The following is a 5,895-nucleotide window of genomic DNA, read 5'->3' as shown; positions in this document are numbered from 1 at the left end:
GCGGAGTCTGACGTCATCACGCTGCAGCTACAGTCCGCCAACGTACAAGTCGGTGATTCATTCGAAGCAAAATAAAAACCTGATTAATAAACTAATAAAATGTTAAACCGAAGAGCGTTCACACTCATTTATTTAAATTTTTTTTATAAGTATAAACATTATATTTTCATTTTAGTTTGTGTGTAATAAATCTCAACTCATTTACATGTTTAGATCTGCTTTCCAAGCAACATAACATCCAAAAACCACCTCCTCCTGACATCCTGACTAGAATTAGCTACTTAGCTCTTAGCTTATTTATATTTGCCGAGATATTTTGTTGTAGGCTAACTAAAGCTACAAACCAAACATTTGGGGAAATCTAGGTGGGTAGGAAAAGTGCCATTTCAAATTAAAGAAGAAGAAAGAAAGCTTTTATTTGTCACATATACAATTACAGTCAATTGAAAGTTTTTCCTTCGCTTATCCCAGCTTATTGGGGGTAGTTTGGGTCAGAGCACATGGTCAGCCATACCCCTTTGGCAAACAGGGTTGTTTGTTTGGCAGTGCTTTAGCTCGAACCCTTAACCTAATCAGTAACCTAGTGGCTTAACCAGTGAGGCACAACTCGAAACACTGAAGGCCATTGTAAGACCATTGTCATCTGCTTTAGGAAGTTAAAAAAAGGTCATAATTTATAATCTAAAATGGCGGCAGCTCCAAAGTGCCTGGTTCGGTCCTGAGCTCAGATTACAGTGTGGACTCAGGCATGTTCCTCTTGACCATGTCCAGGCAAAACACAAGTTCTGGGCTTGCTCAGAGAAATCAGGACTGTTAGAAATGTTTTTTCCACGGTTGGATGTTCCAGTGCAGCCGTATTTGCTATATTAGCAGCTACATTATGTGGTGATGTCCAGGTACACACAAATTGCTGTTGAATAGCTTGTGAAACATGGAGTGTTTGAGTTCTCACGTCCGTTTGACACCTAAACATTAGTCAGAAACACATTAGGGCTCATTACTAAAACTACCACGTTTGCAAACACCCCTTCTAAATGCCTCCCGTAGACTTGTCTTGGTTTTTGCAGGTTTATAAAGGTGTTTTGTTGTTCCTAAGATACAATATGCAAAGAAGCAGAACTGTAATCTATCATCTAGTATATTTAGCAAAAACGTACATAGCTGAGCTAAGAGCTTATCGCTAAAAGCTGTAAACAGCACATCTCTTGCACTATTATGGAAGTGTTTCATGATGAAAGTTATTTTGATTATTTACATTTTACTCCTTTGTTCACATTGTACTTTTGCAAACACCATAGTGCATAAAAGAGTTAGCTAGCTGGCTAACATGTCCTAAAACAAGAAAATATCGAAAGTCCTAAATAAATCTGATGCAGTGCTGAGGGGCTGTGGCCAGCGCACGACTAGACAGACTTCAGCTCTGTTAGTTTTTTCCCCTGCTGCATTTGTAATATAAACCCTCACAACATGGAAGTCTTTATAACGGATTTGCACTGTGATTCTTCCCCTTCACACAAGCTGGAAGGAACACGTTAAAGCAATAACAAAACAAGCTGCAAATGTGGAAGTGGCTAGGGGAAGTGAGGAAAAACTGACATTTGTTTACACTATAAAAGGAAGATTTGATTGTATTTATTTCCTGGTGGAAATGTTGCAGTAATAATTCAATAGCATTAAAAAAAACGTCAGGTCAGAAATCTGTTATTGTGGCCACTTTTTAGTATTATTTTTTTCAGATCTTTACAAAACAGAGATACAGTCAATGCAATGGTCACTCATTCACTATTCAGTAGTTCATCCGAAGAGTTGGGATGGATCATCAACAACACTAATTACATTGAATGGCAACTGGTTGCATCAGAACAAATTGCATGTTTTGCTAAATTGCCTGTGACAATTATCAGTATAAATAATCATATTCAATAATGAAAGCACTCTTGATAGACTTACTATGCTATGCTATTAGCCTGTGTATAACAAGTCTGTTTATTGCTTTTATGGGATTTGCACATTTTTGCTAACACTACCATTACTGCTTGAAAACTAATTTTATTTTTTATTAAATTAATTGCTTGGCAGTGTTGTTTTTTCTTTTACTCAATATCGTGTTCAGTTCCCGTGTTTCAAGATGCTATGAAATACTGTTTACTGTGTAATGAATTCTATGATAAATTGTAGCATATTATGTAGAACTGTTCGATTGTACGTCCAGAGCACTTGACGTTGCTATGAAATGTTTTCAGCCGATGGTATTATAAAATGTATTTACCAGAAATGATAAGATAAGATAGGATAGGATAGGATAGGATAGGATAGGATAGGATAGGATAGGATAAGATAAGATAAGATAAGATAAGATAAGATAAGATAAGATAAGATAAGATAAGATAAGATAAGATAAGATAAGATAAGATAAGATAAGATAAGATAAGATAAGATAGAACTTTATATAGAATTTGATGGTCACTGATTGGAAAGACCAAAGTTCTGTGGTTGTCTTCAGTGGTCTCAGTCTACGGCTGAACGTGCTCCGGTAGGACTCCAATGTCGCATGCAGGGCGTGTGACATGTTGTCAAGGATACAGAGACATTTCCTCAGTATTCTCCTCTCAGACACCTCAGCTAGAGACTCCAGCTCCACTCGCATGACAGAGCCTGCTTTCCTAATAAGCTTGTTAAGCTTGGCTGACTTCAGCCTGCACACTACAGGGTAGAAGATGACGCTGGCTACCACCGAGTGGTAGAACATCTGCAGCATGGTTCTGCAGACATTAAAGGACCCAAGTCTCCTGAGAAAGTATGGGCGACTCTGACCTTTCTTATACAGTGCATCAGTGTTTTTGGTCCATTCCAGCTTGTTGTCTGTGTGGACACCAATATACTTATAGTTGTCCACTTCAGCGCCCATGATATGGTTGAGCTTGGGGTAGTCCTCTGCTTCCTTAAATCCTATTCAGGCATGGCGCTTCTTAACTTTAAAAGGTCTCCTGCTTTCATATTGAAATTTACAAGTTTGATATTTGACTAGTATTAGTTAACTCCATCCTTCTGACATTTCTGACATGAGCGCAATCACAAGAAATGTGTTTCACAAAGTGCTTATATAGTGATCATTAGCTTTCTGTGTCACAGAGATGACTTTTTCTGCTGTTTCAGAATTTCCATACAAGATTAAAATCTGATCAGTAGTAAATTTGTTTCATTTCTGTAGTTATGTATACTGTGTGGGTTAATGATTGAATTATTTATCAATCACATGTGTGTTAGTTACCCGTACAGAGAAATCACGTGACGTATTTCAGATATTATCACATGATGACGTATGCCTATTTGTCTTCACACACATGAAAAGCAGATGTTCACATATGAAATGCATGTGATTTTTACACAGGATAGGATTTCCACAAGGAAGTTATCAGGAGAAATCAGTAAATAAACCAACACACACAGATAAACTCAATTAAACCAACACCGATATATAAAACATTTCCAAGAATTTGTCTTAGAAACGTTCACTTCTCTTAGACTAGATGAACTAATTCAGTTCATCATTTGCATAAATGTTTTGTATCATTTGCATTATTGTTTGCATCTATTTTGTTTATGCATTCTGAATTACATGATACGTGTTTGAGTGTTTTTTTTCCGTCTGTAGCTCAAAATGATGATCTGCAAAACAGGACAAATCTTCCAAATATGGTTTTGATAAACTGATTTGTAGTGTTTATATTATACTCAATACCACCAAAGTAGCAAATCAGAACCTCGGCCGCGAAAAAAATGAGTTTAATACTTTGGCAGATGTTCCCCAATGTAACACAAACGCTTTATTTTTCTTTAAAGTAAACATAAAATAACAGTGTTTAGAATTCTTGAAGACTCCAAGGAAAACTTTAGCAAAGGAGTGTTGGTCAAAGGACTTACTGTTTCATCTGCTAACACATATTGCTGTGGAAAGACAGAGATAAATACGCCGAATCTGGCTGCCAGAGCTCTTGCTTGATGAGTTCATATGTTTATAGCTGGGCCACTTTCAGCCAATAATTTGTTGCATTTGATCCATTTCTTTGGCTCCAAAAACAACATAAAAAATGAAAATGTTTACTGTGAAGAAAAACTTGTTCCACAGTGCACTTAATCTTTGCTTTAACTGATTGTTGAAGTGCCTAAACCTGACCATTTTTGGCCTGAACCTCTGTATTATATGGGCCAAGAGATCCAAACATGACATTATTGTCTAATGAGTGCAGAACGAATGTATAAAAATTCATCCAATTATTTGTGCATTCATCTTCATTGACTGCTTTAGAAACAGTTATGGTTTAGAAAACAGATATAGCTGGTAGCATTCATCACTTATTTTGACAGATCTAGGTCAAAGTTCATCATCTATCAAATGTTTATTGACACTTCAATGGTAATTACAGATAATTACATATAATTAACTATTGAATAAGTGTAAGAGTGACCCTCCCCCTCCCCCAGTTATCCTGCACCTGTCCCCATTCTTACATCCAGATTTGCAAAATAGTCCAGTTTGATGTCTTCCATTTGAGAGATACTTTGAGCAAGTTGAAAAAATATTGCTGGATAAGCTGAAATGAAAAATGTTGTCTAAAAGAGAAAAATTGGCCGTGCACTCTGGATAGGAAAGGTGGAATGCTCTCTCTCTCTCAGCCCCCGTCAATTAATTACAGCCACGCTAGCCAGACATGGGCATCTGTGAACTCATGCATGCAGAAGATCCTGGATTGAAGTGACTCAGCATAATCAGCAATTTCCAAAAGATGTGGTTGCCTCGCATCATATGTCTAGGAGGAAGCATGTGTTAGCCATCATCCTCCTCATTCAGTGGCCATCGAATGATAGTAGAGAGCTGGCTGGAAGATGGAAATTGGCCAAAACCAAATAAAGGGGGGAAAAAGTGCTGGATGATCTGGCTGTTGAGCACCTGATGAAATAAAATGGATCTCTGGAAAGAAACAGAGAAAAGAGATATCGCTGTTGGACAATCTGCAGCCAAATATGTCTATGCACAGAAGAGCCACCAAGTGGCTATTACCATGGCACTACAGTGGCTGGAAACCACATTCAAACACAAGTGGTCGTGGAGTGAGCATGTAGGGGATTTCAGAGCTAAATCTGCTGTGCTGAAAATAGAGACAGATATCTGGCAAAATTTGAAAAGACTCCTGACATCTGGAGCTGAGTGCCATTCAAAAGAAAGAACTGCTATCAATCAGATATCTGCAAGCTTGCCTCCAGAGAATTTCTCCACTGGAGCTTCTAACTTGGACCTCTATGGACCTGTACAACCCAATTTCTGTTTCAAAACTGGAGCTCATTAAAAAACCTGCAACGGGTCAGCAGCTAATCAGGGATGTCTTCAAGGGCTGGCGATGAAGATCATGGTATCGTCATAGTGGTATTTGTGATGATAACTAGTATAAATCATGACCATAGCAATTAGCTATGTTGAAAATATTACTCACATAATGGTGGGGGATTTTTGGGGGGCTGTTTTGTGACTCTTAAAAAAGCTCTTATGCGTAAATTAAAGTGGGTTGCTTCTGCCATGAGGTTACGACTTGATACGAGGTGGGGTTTTTTTTTTAATTCTAAATTCTCTTCCAGAAATTCTTGTGGGTGCGAAATTATGAATTGCCCACAGAGAAGACTCTTTGACATCGCTGTATATTCAAGCTCAATTCACATGGTATTCATTTGCTTATGAATGTAAAATGTGCCAACAGTTCTGGAGCTTCTGGATCCCTAATCATCATAAAACCTGAAAAGTCTGAACCAACAGACCTCAGAATCTCGTTGATGGTTTGTCTACAATCTGTTCCCTCAGTTCAACTTTCTCGCCGAAAAATAAAACACCTAACACTAATT

The sequence above is a fragment of the Hemibagrus wyckioides genome, linkage group LG05 (genome assembly GCF_019097595.1).
Source record: "Hemibagrus wyckioides isolate EC202008001 linkage group LG05, SWU_Hwy_1.0, whole genome shotgun sequence".
In the NCBI taxonomy this organism is placed as follows: domain Eukaryota; kingdom Metazoa; phylum Chordata; class Actinopteri; order Siluriformes; family Bagridae; genus Hemibagrus; species Hemibagrus wyckioides.
This window is presented reverse-complemented; position numbering follows the sequence as displayed.